Source organism: Crocuta crocuta, unplaced genomic scaffold (assembly GCF_008692635.1).
Source record: "Crocuta crocuta isolate KB4526 unplaced genomic scaffold, BGI_CrCroc_1.0 scaffold353, whole genome shotgun sequence".
In the NCBI taxonomy this organism is placed as follows: domain Eukaryota; kingdom Metazoa; phylum Chordata; class Mammalia; order Carnivora; family Hyaenidae; genus Crocuta; species Crocuta crocuta.
The window spans coordinates 169,173-188,035 of NW_027532595.1; the positions used below are offsets into that span (position 1 = coordinate 169,173).

At 37.9% G+C, this 18,863-nt stretch overlaps 2 long non-coding RNA genes across 2 annotated transcripts in view; both read right to left on the reverse strand.

Moving 5' to 3' along the window:
* LOC144244734 (uncharacterized) overlaps positions 1 to 18,863 on the reverse strand; it is an 80,746-nt gene that overhangs the window by 17,354 nt on the left and 44,529 nt on the right. The gene's annotated exons all lie outside the window — the stretch shown is intronic.
* LOC144244733 (uncharacterized) overlaps positions 11,229 to 18,863 on the reverse strand; it is a 34,771-nt gene continuing 27,136 nt past the window's right edge. The window contains exons 3-4 of the long non-coding RNA XR_013339042.1: positions 15,734 to 15,878; positions 11,229 to 13,473 (exon numbers count right to left, since the gene is read on the reverse strand). This is a non-coding gene — a long non-coding RNA (uncharacterized LOC144244733). The remainder of the gene's footprint in view (positions 13,474 to 15,733; positions 15,879 to 18,863) is intronic.

Sequence of the window (18,863 nt, forward strand, 5' to 3'; positions counted from 1 at the left end):
TTTCTCCTGCCCCCCCCCCCCCCCCCCCCGGCTCTGTCTCTCTCCCTCTCTCAAAAATAAAAATAATTTTTTTAAAAAAGGCAGAAATGGACAAATGCTACCTTAGCTACATAATCAAGGTTAACATGAAGAGTGATAAATCATGTTGATAGCAAGTAACCTTCATATGATGTGATGGAAACAGTACGTCTGTGGGTTTCCTCCCCAAAACATCAGACACATCCCAATGGAAGGACATCATATAAAATATCTGACCAGTACTCTCTAAAGATGTCAAAAACTAAATTCATATAGTATGGTTTAAGTCTTCCAACTTTTTTTTTTGCAATTGCATTGGTTTTCTTTGGTTCTTTGCACTCCCAAATATCTTTTAGAATTTGGTGCTCTATTTTTTTTTTAAAGTGCCCACTAGGGTACTTGAGACCTTTATTGAGCTTATCCACTGGAGTGAAAATAATGCCTGTACAAAACCAAATGTTTGTTACTATAACTTCTGTATCACAATTAAAATCCAGTTTTTTTCCAGATTTTTTAAACAATCAACTCAATCGAAACCCACCACTTGAGAATCAATAGCTTCTTTGAAACCACAGTAACACTTCAACATGGTTGAGACACTAATGCACAGATTTGGTTGGTTGGAAAGCTAATTAAACCTCCAGCTTGCCCAAATAGAAGTACAAAAAGGCAAACTGTGTACTTGACTTGGCAGGAAATGTATCAAAAGACTTGAAGGTAAAGAATATTACCCCTTGTTAACTTGCAATTTGCTATTTGGGAAAATGAAGAATTGACTGTCTTATCAAGGCTGCAGTTGCAGGTGTCATTCTACATGTCCACAAAGCTCTGATTGGGAAGAAAGGACACCAGAAGCCTGTGTAAAGGATGGCTGGATTCCTTATGACCTCAGGAATCTAAATACTATTAACAGCTGGTGACTCCAATGGACTATATGTCTGTGAAAAACTCACTGGAATTTTGTTTTGGATTATGTTGAACCAGTAAATCAATTAGGAAAATAAGTATGTTAATAATATATCCTCCAATCCATAAACATGATTATTATTCTCCATTTATTTAGAGCTTTTGAAATCTCTCTCAGTCGTGTTTTGTAGCATCCAGTGCAATAGTTTTATGTATCTTTTCCTAAACTTATTCTTAAGTATTTTATTTTGTGTAAGGAATATTTCTGTTTTGTTCTCCAATTCCTTGCTACGAGTATATGGAAATATAGTTGATGACTGAGTGTCAACCGTGACCTTGCCGAATTCAACATAGGTCCTAACACCTGCTTTGGAGATGTCTTAGCATATCTGTGTAAACCATCACATCATCTGCAAATAAAATAATTTCCAATCATTTCCATTCATTATGCCTTTTATGTATATCTATTCCCTTAATTCATGGGCTAGAACCTCCAGTCATATGTTGAATAGAAGTAATGAGAGTGAATATCGGAATGTTGGTTTGGGGGGAAGGTGTCTAACATTTCACTAATGCTATGTCTAGCATTTCAATTCTAGTGTTGGCTGTAGTATGTTTTTTTAATCCATATTCTTTACAGATTAAGGAAGTTCCTCTTTATTGTAGTATACTGCAGGTTTTTATCATGAATGGGTATACAGTTTAATAAGTGCCTGCTCTGTATCTACAAGCTTGCTCCATATCTACAATCATTATATAATTGTCTTCATTTATTCTGTTAATATGATAAATTAAACTGATTAATATTTAAATATTAAACCAACTTTGCATTTTTAGGATAAACTCTACTTGGTCATAATGTACCACCCTGTTTGCACATTGCTAAATTCAAATTTTGTTTAGAATGATCGCACCTATGTTCCAGAGGGACATTGTTCCATAATTTTCTTTCCTCCATTAGCAGAAATAGAATGCCCAATTATAGACTATTTTTATGGTTTCTGAAAATTAGCAGAAAATAAATTTTAACAAAAATCACTCCAAATGAATAATTTAGAAATTCAATGTGCTAGCATTGTGAACATCTTCTCTCGTGCAAGGTAAGTAGCATACTCTGAAATGCTTAGGTTCTCAAAAAGTGAAGCATCAGATTACCTCTTATAAGGTAAATCCAGAAACCCCTCCATGGTTCTGGGTTACAAGAACAAGTTTCCAAGAGATAGGCTATGACTGTTCATTTTCACACAATCTTTAAATTTGAGCGAAGTACAGATCAGTCCATAAGCCACTAAGAAATGCCTATTTGTCCTCTATAATGAACCAACCTTGTAAATAAGTCTATGTGTCCTCTCCTGCCCAACATGATACCATTCTGTCTTCTCATCTCAATAATCCTTAGGCTGTGAAATGGTTGAGATTGGACAAGATGGAGACATCTCTTCAGAAATACCACTTTTTCCAGAGTCTTTGGGAATTCTCCTGACGTCTGTCCTAATGTGAGCTGGTTCAGGGGATGACAGTAGGGCTGACTGCCACCCTCAGAAAGTATACTTACACTGGCCTTGAGAGGAGGTCCTGAACTTTAACAGCAGACTGCATTTTGAACATTTTATACAGTATTTGTCTGATACTGCCTATACGTATTCCATGTATATTCAACGGCATATGGAGATATATAATTTAAGATTCCCAGAACATAACTTTTCTTCCATACAACAAATTTAATTTCCTAATTTGACTTGGGAAATGAAGAATTATATTTAAGGTGGTCATATGAATAAACAGAAAAGGAAGACAGAAAGCTCAAGCAGGATTGGGGGAGAAGCTGCGTAAAATTTCCCAAAATACTAATTTAGTAAAAGAAGACTGACCACCGGTCATCATGGAGCATTGAGGGCATACTATGTGCCATGGGCTTCACCTGTGCAGCAGGACTGACTCCTCACAATAACCGAGCATGATGGTTATTAACTTCGCCATATATAAAGAAATGGAGGGTAATGTGTTCTGAGTAGCATTCCAAGGTGTGAATAGTAAAAAGTGATGGAGTCAGGATGCCAGCAGGAACAATTCTAACTTCAGCATCCTTCCCTTTTATTGCATTGCTTGCACCAGAAGTGCCCAGGACCAGGCCAGAAATACATCACAATTCAGACAGTGGAACTACATGAATGATGCTCTCGTAGTAAGTGGGGAACTTTGCAGACCCTCTTCCACCACAGCTTGGTTTCTGCTACATCATTTAGTTGAGTGAGTGTCCTTGCTGGAGATATGGAAGGAGAAGAGTTAACACTGAAGACTGTGGTGGGATTTCTGCTATCTTGATGGTGTTACAGTGTGCTTCCGGGAGCCCACACAGAGATTCAGCATGAGACTGTCATTCACAGTACAGGGTGGGAGAGGCTGGCTCTCTGGGGGTCTGCTTGCATGCAGTGACATGAATGTGGGATTTTTTTTATTACAGTAGAAGGAAGGAATTTTACTATTATTATTTTGTCTTAATAATGTTGAATTAAAGGGAAAGAGCATGACGGTGGTGTTGGGTTGACATCTGACCAGTGAAGAAATAAATTGCAAGAAGTCTGGTTTCTGGGCAAAAGCAGGTGCAAGTCGTGCACAGAGAGGGGAGAGGGAGCCTCTTGTGAGTACCTGTGGCTTTAGGAGCATTAGGAAGCAATGTGCCTGGCATGAGGCTTGCCTTTTCATGGCCTGCAAGCAGGGAAAGGCCTTGGTGCCCTCCTCAGCTGTGACGAGGGGATGTGTCAGGCACCAAGGGCACAGCAGTAGGAATGTGTTCAGGGCTGTCTGTGCCAACTGGAGGGTTCAGGAACCACTCCAGGCAGTCCTTACAGTTGAGTTTGCTCTGTAAGGGGTCTGGCCAGCTAAGAGGCAGGGGCCACGCAAATGGACCATTATATCACAATGTCTCATTCATTTATCCATTTTAAAATATGTATTTCATACAGTCTACATAAGTGCTTGAGATAAAATAGTGAACAAATCACACCTGCCTTCATGGAACTTACTGTCTAGGAACATGTCATTGATTCAAATGACATCAAAATCAGTATATCATTACAAAACAGGATCTGTGCTATGAAGGAAAAGCAATGTGTCCAGTGCAAGCATAGCAGGTGCTCCTGGCCCAGGCTAGGTGATTGGAGGAGAGGAAGATGCTGGAGGAATTTAAGAGGTGGCATGGTGGGAGAAGGACGTGAGGACACAGAAGATGTCCAAGGTTTGGAAGCATGCCCTGGGTGAATGACAGGCCCCACATTCAGATGGTGTCTGGCAGCAGCCCGTACTGGATTTTATATGCAATGGAAGCGGAGCAGCATGGCCATCCCTTCATTCATTCACTTGGGGAATAATCCATGCCTAAAGGCACTAAGCACTTTGCCAGATATACCTCCAATGTCAAACCTTTCAGTTCACATTTCAGATTCTTTTTTATGCAAAATCTTTAGATTCCAATAAAAATAGCACATTTGTAAAAATTACACCAGGGAGGCAGTTAAATCTCCAATTTCTAATTTTTTTTGTCATCTGCAGTCAAAGCTTAGTGGAAGTGCCCTAAAAAGAGGACACAGAAATAGTTTAATTAATAAATCAGTTTTTTTGTGCTCTGTTTGCTTGCTTTTCAGCCTTCTTTTGTTAGATGTGTGTTTTCTTTGTTTTAATGTCAAAAACAAACTCTTCAGTAAATGTCTAACTTAGAGAGTGTTGGTCATATTTCTCGAGTAATAGCCTCTGTATGTTTTATCCTGGGAGATACTGTGAAATTCCAGATCCTTGAGAATCACTTTAATAAGTAGAATGCTTTTTTTCTTTCTGCAAATATACTCCTCAATGTTTATCCAAGCATAAAAGCTTTCCTACATTATCAAATAAACACCATAGAATAATTTCAATTGAGAAAAGAAATGCTTATATTTAGTTTCATCCCCACCAAAGATGATATTTATTCACTCAATAAATACTTCTTAAGTGGTCTTTATATTGTGACCCAGACACTCTTTAATAACTTAGCTAAATGACTTTCTTTTACTGCCTTCAATTTACAAATGTAATTAGAACGTTCTCCTTTGAAATCATATCTATACATGTTAACTATATGTGCGTATATATACATATATAACTACATACTTATGGGTACATTAGCTGTAGATCCTTAAAAAGTAATTATTATACAGCATGGGATTCTCAGTGGAAATCTAGATGAAAGAGCTTTAAAAAAAAGAAGATATTATTTATGTGGCATATTATATAATAGACTACCTCATGAAACTTTTACATATACTTTCCCTGAAAAAAATCCACAGTGAGAAGGAAAACCATTGGGGATAAAACACAATAAATATCTGATCGCACTTCCTCACAGCCTGTGTTCAGTGGCTATGTGGGTGGAAACAGAGGTAGTCCTAAAAGTCCACTCAGAGTACCATTTCTTCTGTGGGTGTTGAGGTGGGTTTGTCTCCAGTCATCTGACTGGCTTCATTATGTTGTGGCTTCAGCCAAGAATCCAGGCCTATGAGACCCAAGAAGCAATAGTTAACCTAACTGTGCATGAGCAGCCAGCTTGCTAAGATCTGACCCACTGGATAGAAGTGGCTGCGGAGTTGTCCTCAGCACTTGCCGGAGCAGTGTGGAGTAATGAAAGATAATATTATCAAGCAAACAAAATAGTGTGCACACAGATCAACGGTAGGCACATAGATGAAGGGACCACATGGGATAAATTAGGATTCCCTGCTGGATTCTGCCATGTAAGTAGGACCTTAGATCCTTGCTGAGCAAATCCTTTACTGATGCTCTCCAAATCAGAGCCCTTTATGTGACCTTCCCTCCATAGCTATTACAGCAATTTTCTTGTCTGGAAAAGTTATCAGGAGCTTTGAACAAAGTTTGCCTTGGTGACTTAAAGAAATGAGTATCTCAATAAAGTATAAAGGGCTTTCAGAGACTCTTCATCAAAGTGTTTTTCCTGAAGACTCTTATGCAAAGGTTCAGCCTTAGGTTTCCCAGCCAATTTTATTCAGACCCATAGATTTTCAGGCATTCTTTCCAGAAGAGAAAGAGAAGATATTCCAGTGGATAAGGCCTCCATTTGGAGAAGGACTATAACACAGTTATATTAAATGAGATAAGTTTGCATGTATGTTTTTTTAAATGAGTATTCACATGAGAAATGCTAGAAGTATCAGAGAAACAACAGGGTAAGATTACCAAAAGTCCAGAAAATTTGAATTAAGGACAATGTACAATGTATTGAGTGTGAAAATGGGTTATAATGCACCACGGGTCTCCAGAGCCAGAGGACAGACCACACACAGTGTAGGAAAGTGCAAACATCTTTGCATGAGTCTGTCTGAAATCACCTTTGAAAGAAAAAAGAAAAGACCCTGGAAATGACATAACACTGATGAAGAGACATGCTGCATTTTGTTCCTTACGACACCACAAATCCTATGAATGGTTGAACGTCCATGGTGTTAGTAAATTACTGTAATAATTTTAAGAAAAAAATATTTATTTTAGTTGTTCAGGTAGTAAAAGGGTCAGAACAATCTTTCAGTTTCATTCATTTTATCTCTATTAATTCCACTGAGCCCTAGCTCCAGAAGTCACATGATGGCTGGATCTCTCTGTGACAAGGACATAAATTTTTCCTTCTTTACCTTTAAGTCTCCATCAAGAAGACTCATTTTGTAGCATCTAGAAATAAGAAGAGACCACGCACACTTGTCTCTTGAAACTGAGGATCATGTACTGGAAATACTAAGCTTGGACTTGGGATTGTTGGCTCAATAGCCAGGAACCTAAGTTCAGATAGAATTTTCACACTTAGACTCAGAATATGCAGTTCATATTTTAACCCAAGACTCATAGTCTTCATGTGTGTCATGATAATACCAGTAGATACTCTCATCAAAGGAGAATACCATCTTACTCAGGACAATCCAAATCAGCCGCTTTCTCTTTTGTACATTTCCTTTGACTTTAAAGTTTTCAAGTGCCTATTTCCAGAGCAGATGTCACTTTAAAACTTGCAGAACAATTATGAAGTAGATTGGATGGTCAATGGCAACAGTGATTTGGAAAAGAGCCTTGGCATGAAAAGCAATGCAGGGTTCATGCGGATTAAAGATACAAACACAGCTGCCAAGAAATAAGCCCTAAACTGTTGTCTATCTGGTAAATAAGTAAAGACTTCATTAATTTCTCTTGCATTACCCTGCTGACCAGTTGTCTCAGATTAAAGCAAAAAACTTGGTGTAACTTGGTGTTTCAGAACTTATTGGCCCTTTTAGGAAAAATTGTTTTATAAGTTGAAGTTTGTTAAGTGAGAAATCTGGAACTCAGTGCATAAGTCAACATGGAATACTCTGTGCAATTTCACTCCAGGCACCAAAATGCTAGGAAAATATTACCATGATTACATCATATCATTGTGAAAAAAAACACAACTATGAACAGTAAAATGAGAAATCATGAGCATGAAATAAATTTGCTTCCCCACTGTAACAGAACAAAATAGGCAAATCTTTAACAGTACATTTCCTGTTGAGCTAAAATATTTATCCCCCTCACACTGGCAAATCCTCCAGTCTCCGTGGATCAGTGCTACAATCTATTCTTGCTGTGGGTTCTCTTTGCTGTTTAGCCTTTGAAGGACAAACATCATGACTCGGAAGCCATAAATTCAATCTGGTCTGCAATGCAAACATGTATTGGGTTCCTACTATCTCTCATGAGTTGACATGGCAGCTGGGTGAGGCTCTGGGAGGTGGATTGGCTTGGAGATAAAGCACAAGACCCTGAGAACTGTCTCCACAAGACCAGAGAAACAACACAATTACCCCATTTATCTTTAAAGCCATCTCACTGGACTTACCACCCTCCACGCCCAAGCTTCACAGAGGGGGCAGCTTCCTTCCACACCCAGGCAGTTAGAACCCAACCTGTAGGGCCACTAGCAGCTTGGGGCTTTCCCCTCTCACACTGCCCAGATTCTATAGCTCCTGTCTCTCCTCATCAACCCACCCTTGAAATCAAAACCCTTCACTTGTGACAGCCACTTGTCACCTCACTGGATCTGATTCCAGCAGGAAAGAAAGCTGTCTGATTATTCCCTATGGGTATTTTTATTTTTAAGAAAAGAGATGAATAGATTGAATAGCCAAAAATGGTTGTTCAGAAGGTCAGAACACTCCTCCTTCCATCCTTCAGTTGAGTAGCAACCTTCATGGGCGACCACACTCATCACAAAGACTTTGACTTTGGAAGGCACATCCACAAGGCAATGAGACCTGCCTAGCAAAATGTGGCCCGGGGAGTGCCCTCAGCACAAGGCCAGCAGAAAGTCTGGGCCACGGCGCCCTGGAACTTCCCAAAAGGAACAATGTGGGTTCGTGCCAAACACAGAGGTGGTAGGACCAAGTTTCATAAGGTGTGGTCATGACAGCCGCACTGATTTGGAGTTAGCAAGCAAATGTGGGGGCAGCACATTTACAAAGTCCCCTGGATTCATCACAGGATTGAGAAAATGCAAGGAAAATTCCCTCCTTGGCCAAAAGGAACTTCCCTGGAGTTAGTAATGGGGATTGCAGAAAGCATGGCATTTGCACCACTGTCGACAGATCCCTGAGGCTGTCCCTGACTTCTGGCCCCAGATTTCCTTCTAATTAGGTGCAGGAACGGAGCCCATAGACATGAGCAAATTAGTAAAGGTCTGAATGATATAGGACAGCATTCCAACGAATGTGTGACAACTTACCAAGTTCTTGCCATGTATAAAACTAGAGCTGGGTAAGAAGCAGGGAGCTCCTAACATTAAGACTTGGAGTAGAAGCAAATAGTGGCCACATTTCACAAAATGGCTCAAAATTCTTGTTAAGTTGATTGTATTACACAAAAATAAACACGTCCACTTTATGGTTATGCATGATGGCTTGTATTTTATGTTTCCCTTACTGGAGACTGTGTTCTGGACCCTACAAATAGACCGTTATGAAACAGTGATCCACACCCATTGTGGTTGAATAAGAGGAATGGTTATACATAATTTCCATTTCGTAGTCCCCCCCAAAACTAAATGTGAATTTTCCAGTATTTCTCCTGCTGCAGAGTAGAAAATGTATATCTGAGTGCACAGGCATTTAAACGCTAGCAATTACTTAGCTGTTACCAAAAGAACATTACATAGTATTTTAAAGATAAATTATGACCATTGCCTCGAGCAATCTCCCATAACCATGTATGCCATTGAAAGGAACTAAGTTTTGAAAAACTAATCTAATAATTAGTTAAAATTATATAAATTCAATTATGTTAAGTGACTGAATTGTAAACAAACTTTAAAGTAACAATAGAGTAGATTATGTTTTGAGGTTTTTTTTTAAATAAAAGATGGCAAAATAACTTATCTGTGCTCTTTCTGCTTTCTATACTCTTGTTACTGAGTCCAGGAGACAAAAGTCAATAGGGAAGGAAAGTAGAAGGCAGTCAATGGTGGGAATTTGTCGAACTGAAGAATGACAGAGAATAAAACATGCAGCACAGACTTCGGAAGAAGAGAGAGGAAGAAATGACAGAGGAGCGGACATTTTCTGTCAACATCAGGGTGGAGCTGATGGTCTCTGACCAGAGTGCCCTTGCACTCTGGTACTTGTGACTTTGGCTCTGTCCACAGAGCACAGTCTCACCAGAAAGATAAATCACAATAAAAAAAGATAATATTTTAGAATAATTAAAAAGAATGCCTCATATTTTAGCTGATGTTTATACACCATTCTGTAAAGTACTGATTTTGTCTTAAATATAGATTCTTTGAAGGATTCTCAATATTACTCATCTCTCTTTTCATGTTTAAACTCGAGTCTTTCTCAAATTTATTTTAGCTTTTTTGAGGTATAATTGACAAAAAAAATTGAGATTTTTCAAGTGTACATCATAGTGATTTGATATATGTTGTGAAATTTACCCCCTCCCATTAACATATCCATCAGCTCACAATTTTTATTTTTTTAGTGAGAGCATTTAAGTTCTATTCTCTTAGCAAATTTCAATTATACAATAGTGTTACAAGCCATAGTCACAGTGTTTTACATTATATCCTCCAGTCTTACTCATCTTAGAACTGAAAGTTTATACCCTTTTACCAGCCTCTCCTGATTCCCCCTTTTTTTTTTTACCCCCACTGTGAGAACACTTTTCTACTGTTTCTTTGATAAACTCATCTTAAAATGGAAAAAAACCCCATAAAATGTAAACAACTTACATTGCTAGTTTTAAGACAAAGTATCTACAAGAAGCAGTTATGTGTAGTTTTTATATTATTAAGATAGAAAAATCTGTTTACTAATAATAAACCCTCCAATTTTACTTTTTTTTTTAATAGTCAGCTTTTATTTGATACTCCAAACCCTGTAAATTTGGGATGGGCTGGTGAAAGCAATACAACAACTAAAATTACATTATAATAATATAAACATCATATTGTAGTTAGGAATGATAGAGCCAGGGTTTGAACCTGACACTGATTCCCCAGTCCTTGTTTATTCCAATGGAAGTAGCTGCCTTTCTCAGTTGACATGTAACAAATCAATCTCCTCAAGTCAAGTTACAATTTCCAAACTACTTTTTTCCTCTGGTAGTCTGCCCTAGACATCCTGGTCTGCTCTCACAATCCCGTGCACCTCATCTGCCCCACATCACTTGCCCACTGTGAAGAGAATCCAGGTGTTAAGAGCCTGTGTCCCCACATGACCACTTATGTGAGTAAAATCCCTTCCAGGGTACGTCTCATCTACCTGTGGTCTCTGTAATAGCCTGTCAGTACACATATTCTAGAATAAATTGAGAGGAATTAAAGACACTTTACATTTTGTCTATATCGTATTTATAAAGTTTATTATAAACATGGTGTTCAAAAAATTTTTTTATTAAAAACCATATATTTTAATAAAATGGATCTGATGCCATTAATTGGCTTAATACAAGATTAACTGTATTGCATCAACAGATTCCTTAACTTCTGAGAACCACAGTGACAATATGTGAAATGACACAGTGGATGGTGACCTTCCAGCCAGGTCAGTGGCAGGAAAGAAAGTCAAAACATATACAAAGATGGGAGAAAAGATACCTCAAGGTAATTTATAGAATGAAATTTTGCAAAATAGTTCTAGGTCCCTGCCTGGGGTGATTTGAAGTAAAACATGTTGGAAAAACTTTTTAAAAACTTTTTTGCATGTACAAAGAATTAATGGCTTGATTTATTGAAAATGTGTGCATAATTCAAGTCTTGTTAAAATGAATTTGTAGGATTATTACAAGTAATTTGCTGTACAGCCCTGAAGAAATAAATGAGTCAGTTTATAAAAAGTGTATTAAAGCTTCTACTGACGGATATTGTAATGAGAATGATAAGAAATCTTTCTGCAATATAAATGCAGTTAGAGTATCAAATAATCCAAAAATCCAAAAAATTCTAATACCTGTTGACTTAGTTTGAAGTTTAATTTTATGTGACATCTTTACAGTTTAAAAGGAAACGGACATACAGATGTCTTGTTTTCTGCATTTTTATACAAATTCACATACAGACAAACATAAACACATATTATTTGCTAAACTTTTGACGTGTGCAACAGAAAAAATAATTTTAAGAATTTATGCTAATTTAAAAAGCATCATCAATATATGACCAAAATATTATATATTAATGGTATGAAAGCTGTAGCAGGAATAAACACAGTATCATGGGTACTGTAAACACCTCTAGAGAAAATTGATTTCTCTGTCTACAGAAAGATATTTTAAAGCACTGACTCTTAAAATGGTAGCATCTTTCAAAACACTATTGAATAATGACATACATTGTTGTTTTTATTAGCTATGGTCTCTAAATTTCATGCTTGTCATTTTGTAATGATTTTGTTTGGCAATAAAGTGGATCCTGCTGCTAAAAATTTTTGAAACATTTAGAATTTGAAGTTAGTTATATGATGTCTCTGGAATAAAATAATCACTTGCCAAAGGCATTTCTTTGGGAAGGTAAGCAAATAACATCTAGGTAATAATGGAACTAATGTGTATCAACTGTTTATTCTGTTCCAGGTACTGTGTTAAATGCTTCATGATGTAACTTTGTTTAATAATTATAGGTGTCTGATGGTTGGCTCTCTCATTTTACAGATAGGAATAGTGAGGCTTAGAAGGTATCCCAGTGTGGCTTAGCTGGCAGTGAGCAAGGAGGACTTGAAGAAACTGCTGTGTGGTCGAGGGCTCCTCTGACCTCTATACCCTAGCCCGTGCACTCTGCCTTCTCAGGGGCTCCGACTCTGCGTGGCCACAGTCTGGGCAGAGCGGCTGAGGGAGTCACTGCCTGTCATCTCAGCTGTGAGGAGAGCCAAATGCTATTTTCTAACTAGTAGTAAATTACCGAGGTTTGTAAATTGGAAAGTATCCAATTCTCCCTATGGTAAAATCACTTGTGAGTGCTCCAGTGTTTTCTTGAGCAGAAAAGAAAAGGGGTAGAGTTACAGGCTAGATAGCATGGGTGATTCAGACATAAATCACACATTTGTTTGTGTCACAGCAACAACAACAAACAGGCAAAACACATACAAGGGTGAAAGCCATCAGCCAGCCTGGGCCCAGGATGGACACTTCAGTGCCATAGAGATTGGCCTTGCTTATCACCTGGGCTTTGGCACGATCTGAAGCACAGGTTACTCAGGTGTACACAGGTGCTCTGTGGGTTCAATATGGACCTTTTCATTAGATGCTCCCACAGAAGAAATGACAACTCTTGGGACAAAGTAAAGGAACGAGTGGTTTACCCAGCAGCCAGCCACATAAGGAAGCCAGGATCCCAAGAGCCAAAACTTACGAAGCTGGGTAAGGGTAGGTCCATCCACAGATGGCTGTCCTCAAGCGCCGCGACATCAGCTCCGTGCTTGTTCTTACACAAGTTACAAAAATTGCGCTGATCATCCTCTCTGTTTGTAACATGGAACTACTGTCATTTTCTAGTTCAGTTAAAAATTATTTTTCAAATCTTAAAAACATTCAAGGTCTTTGGGTATACAGTTTCTCTGTTATTTAAATAGAAAAGCTTCTTTTACAAAATTAGTTTTAGGCCACGATTCTGATGTTTGTCTTTTCTTTGCTATGCCTTAAGAATGATCCCCTAATAAAGTCCTCCCTGACCACAGTGCTAATTCTCATTTAAATAATGAGGGTGTTGATAAGAACTAACAGAGCAAAGGATGAAAGGAAACCATTTGTTCCTTATGCCAGAGGAGAAGGTTTAGAAAGATCGTAATATCAATACTGTTGTCTGACCTATAGTTTCGAAATGAAAAACAATGTTTGATGTAAAAATCTTGCAAGGATAGTGAAAATACTAGTCAATGTCCATAAACAACATATGCATTTCACAGGTTCTGTAATTTATTGAAAATATTCTTCTACTGTAAAATAAACTTCAGAGAAACATAGCGAGGCTCCTTATGAATGAGTCCTAATGCCTAGTCCCAGGAGCTATGAAACAAAAAATAAAGAAGTTAACTAAATATGTAATATTGTTGAGCAATCTGGCTCAGCCTTAAACAACTTTTGCTTGTACAAAACCTTCCAGAAAGGAGCTCCTGTGATATTTATGTCAGTTCTCACCCTATGGGTAGAACTATAATATTTTCACGAACAGTTAGTCAGAATGCTGACTGAATCCAATTATACACAGTCTCCAGGGTTTCCCCTCCACCACTTTCTCACATACAGGCACACAAGTGTGTGTGCACACATGCGCACACACACACACGCAGGCATACACACAGGGGAACTTAGCAAAGGTGGATACTCAACACACATTGTATTTATTTAAAAAAAACTTGAATGTATTTAAATGTTGATGAGAATTTAAAAGTATCTCTCCTGCTTCTCTTGTTGTTTAAACTCTGATGCATGTTGTAAATATAGAATCATCACTATTTAGTCTAGGCTGGCAGAGATACCCATAGGGATTGGAGGCACTGCCTGCAAACCTAAGATGAGGAAGAATTACAAATGAAATATGACTTTCTTCAAATCCTTCTCCATAACAGATGCTGAAGCCAAACCAAAATAGCTCTGAAGAGCATAGTAAGAAAAAAAACTCGGTTCACTTTTGATTTTGCTGCTTTTAAAGGATCATTAATCTACAATATCTGCAATTCTAAATCCTTATAATAGCTAAGTGCTGTAAGAAAACTTCCAGACCCAACAACAAAAGCTGGCCAGCAAACACTTACTGAGTGCCTGCTATATACCGTGTACAAACAAACCACCAAATAACTCCTTGGGAATCTCTGAAACAGGTAATGCTTGGGATACTGTTTGGAATAAAATGCAATGTTCTGCTTAAGTCAAAAATTCCAGTTTAAGGGAATGGAGTTTTCCATACTTCTATGCTTTCCAATTTTCCTTCTATCATACAGAAAGAGGTCCTATAGCTTGGTATACTTCTTTGAGAAATCTGTAACCACATTTACAAACAATTAGCTATTTGCCAGAGGAACATTTGTGTAGGAATCCACGGATGGTCAGTGCCCCATCCATAAACCTCAAAGACAATGAATGATCAGTCAGTGAAACAGGAAATTATACTCGTCTAGTACCCATAAGAGAAGTGGAAAATCAGCATAAGATTTGTTAAAATGGGTAACTTTGGCCATTCGTTTCCAGACTCCTCTACATCTGCATTGGTTCTGCTTAGACTATTTACAATCAAAAGGATGAACCCCAGATTTAAAGGGGCAGAGCAATCTGCCCACATCCTGACCAAGTAATAACACTAGCTGAAAACCTTACCTTTCATCAAAAAATAATTAACAAACTTGCATCATAAAGAAGTTATTTAGACAGTGCAAATCCTCAGAATAACACTGTCAAAAAGAGGTTTTCATTTAGAATGAAAACATGTCTGTTGTTAAACTCTCTTCAGACCCCAGCCCTGCCACTTACTAGCTCCATGAGGCTGTGTGAGTTAACCACTATGAAACTCACATTCTTCTCTAAACTGGGCATTTACGCCACTTTCTCCATGAAGTTGCTGTAGGACCTAATGTTAACATGTGCATGTGCAGAGTAGAAACATTCCATCCCTAGCAGGGAATAGTGCCTTCTCAGCATCCAACACTTTCTCTGGCCTCCATCACAGATGGCGTTTCAGACACCCACCGTCCTCTCACAGCTGCGCACCTGCCTCTGGGGACTTGGCCTCTTCGAGAATGGGCATGTGACCCCATTCTGGCCAATAGGATGATGAGATAAAATTATGAGGTATGGAGGTGGATGGTTTCTGGAAACAGGGCTTTATCTCCTATGAGAAAGAAACAGGAAAAGATTCATCTTTCCTTGTCTCTTTCTGGGTGTTGTGCCTGGATTTGACAACGGAGGATGAATGCTGTCACATGAATACTAAGAAAGCAGAGTGAAGGAAGGAACATGGATTGTGAAATATATCTGTAGTCCCTATGTATTTAACCTCTGAAATTCTTATTGTATGACGTTTGAATCAAGAGCTCTATTAATTTGCATGAAAGAGCACCCATAAATGACTCACAAAACACATAAAAGCTATTATGGGCAGGGGATATGGAAGAAGAGAGCCACACTGTTGTAAAGATTATAAAAACCTCATTCTGTAGAAGGGAATCAATTCAGAGTATCTAAAGCGCACTTGAGTCAGGTTCGTAGAGATCTGCTTCCCATTCTCTCCCATCCCCAGGCTCCAAATCTCCCCAAACAAAGAACTCCTAACTGTGAGAACTTGAGTAGCTAGAGATGCTTAAATCCATGAAGCTGTTGCAGAGGTAGGGCACCTGAGGCTCTGGTGCCCACTCCATCAGGGAGCCATCCTTAGCAAAGGTCTCTGCAGCACCAGGCAGCCGAGTTTCAGGCATGCTCTGTAAAACAAAATTTGAAGAACTTGCACCTAGTCAGAACACCTTTTTTTAATTAAATGAAAATATTTTGAAATAAGTGTAGATTCGCAGGCAGTTGTAAGAAATAACTTGATGAAAACTCATGCACCTTTATCTGGTTCTTCCACTGATATCTTGCAAAGCCATAGCACAATATAAGCAGATATTGGCACATACAGTCAAGACACAGAACATATCCATCCCCATTGGTCCCTATCTCCTGCCCCATCCTTAACTCCTGTCAAGGACTAATCTGTTCTCCATCACTGCAATTTTGTCATTTCAGAATGTTCTATAAATAGAAACATGCAGTGCGTAACCTTTGGGTTTGTCTTTCCTTCACTCAGCATATTTCTTTGGGTATTCATGCATTTTGTTGCTCATTCCTTTTTATTGCTGAGTACAGTTTCATGGTATAGATATACCACAGTCTGTCAACCATTCACGTGTTGAAGGACATCTGGGCTGTTTCTAGGCTTTGTCTGTGAAAACTGTTGTGCAGATTTTTGCGTGAACATAAGGTTTCATTTATCTGAAATAAATGCCCAAGATAGCAATTGTTCAATCATATGGTAGCTACATGGTTAGTTTTTAAAGACACTGCCCAATTGTTTGCAAGAGTAGATGTGCCATTTTATATTCCTACCTACAATATATAAGTGACCTAGTTTCTCTGCAACCGTACCAGCATTTGGTATTATCATTATTTTTTTCTTATCCATTTGGCTAGGTAATTGTGATGTATCTCCTTACAATTTTAGTTTTCATTCCCCTGATGGTTAATGATGTTGATAACATATTTTCATGTGTTTTTTTTATGTCATTCACCATCAACATACTCTGTTCAGTGAAATTGCTGCTCATGTCTTTTGCCCAATTTCTAATAGAAACTTTTTGTTTCTTTTACTGTCGAGTTTTGAGAGTTGTTAATTTATTTTAGCTTTATATTTACTTTGCCTTTCTATATCCATTTTAGAACAATATTGTCTATATCTACAAAAAACTCTTCCTCGTATTTTGATACAAAGTGTGTTAAACTTGTACCACAATTGGGGAAGAATGAATTCTTTACTATGTTGGGTTTTCCAATTCACGAACCAGGTATCTCTCCATTTACTCGGATCTTTGACTTCTCTCATAAAAGTTTTATAGGTTTTAGTATATAGAACATGCTTTGTAAGTAGGTCTATATTTCTAATTTTGTTCCCCATGTTCTCATTGTTACTGTAAAGAAATACAATTGATTTTTGTATGTTGATCTTGTATCCTGTGAACTTGTTAAATTCACTTATTTCTAAGAGATTTTGTAATTATTTCAGATTTTATAAGCAGATAATCATGTAATCTGTAAATGGCAACAGTCTGATGCTTTTCTTATCCAATCTGCATGCCATTTATTTTCCTTTCTTGTCTGGTTTCAGCAAAAAGACTTTCAGTGCTAAGTTGCACTAGATGGATGAGAGCAGACATTCTTAACTATTCCATCTTAAGGGAAAGCAGTGCTGTCTTTTACCTTTAGTATAATGTTAGTTGTAGGATTTTTACAGGCTTTTTTATGAAATTAAAAAGGTTTCTCTATTATTCCTATTTTTCAGAGAGCTTTTTATTATGATAGAGTGTTAACATTTTGCTAGATGTTTTTTCTGCATCAATTAATATGATCATGTGATTTTTTTCCTTTAGCCTGTTAATATGATGTATAACCTTCATCAATTTTTTTAATGTTAAACCAGCCTTGCCTGGTATGGTGAATAATTCATATTTCATTTTATATAATTCTTATTTTATTCACTAGATTTTGTTAAGGACTTTTTAGTCTGTTTCCATAAAAGGTATGGGTCTAAAGTTTTCTTTGTTGTACTGCTTTGTCTAGTTTTAATTTTAATATAATAAATTGGGAAGATTTTTTTGCCTCTTCTATTTCCTACAAGATTTAGTTGGTGTCAATTCTTCTATAAAGAATTGGTAACATTCATCATGAAAATAATCTGAGCCTGGAGATTACCTTTATGGGATGCTTTTAGTTACAAATTAGATTTCCTGAATAGTTAAAAGGTTATCCAAATTATATACTTTATAATAATAAGTTTGGTAGTTTGCCCTTTTCAAGGAATTGGTCCATTTTATCTAAGTTGTCAGGTTTATGTGTGCAGATTTGTCCATTTTACTCCTTTGTCACCACCTTGATATCTGCAGGATCCATAGTAATATCCTCTGGTACTATTCCTGGTACTGGTCTTCTGTGCCCTCTCTTCTGTGTGTGTGCATGTGTGTGAGACAAAGAGACAGAGAGATGTCAGTTTTGTTGATCCTTTCAAAGAAAAAGCTTTGCATTTCATTGATTTCCTCTATTGTTCTTGTGCTTTTAATCTCACTGATTTCTGTTCTCTTCTGTAATTCTTCTCCCTCTGCTTGCTTTTTGTTGACTTTTCTAGGCTCTGCAGGTGGAAGCCTAAGTCTCTGACATGAAAATGCTCGTCTTCTAATGCCTACATTTAGTGCTCTCCGCTCCCTCCAGCGCTGCTGGGGCCCTGTCCCACGCCTTCTAGAGGTGGTATTTTCATTTTCATTTGGAGCAATGTATGGTTTACTTCTGCAGACTCCTCTTTGACTGACGGGTATTTAAAAGTGCAGTGGTTAGTTTCTAGTATTTGGGGACAGTTTTCCACACTTCTGATTTCTAGTTTGACTCCAGTGTGGACAACAAACACATCCATATGATTTCAGTCCTGTTACATCTGTTGCTTTTGTTTGCTGACCCAGGATACCGTCTGTCTTGATGTGTCAACTCGATCCTGTTGGTTAATGGTGTTGCTGTTCTTCCATCTTTTTAGTGTTCTTCTGTCTAGTTGTTTGTTCAAGTGCAGTCAGGGGGGTGGGGGTTGAAGTCTCCAACGATAACCGTGGGTTTGCTATTTTTGGTTTCAGTTCTCTCAGGTTTTGCCTCAGATGTGATGCAGCCTTGTT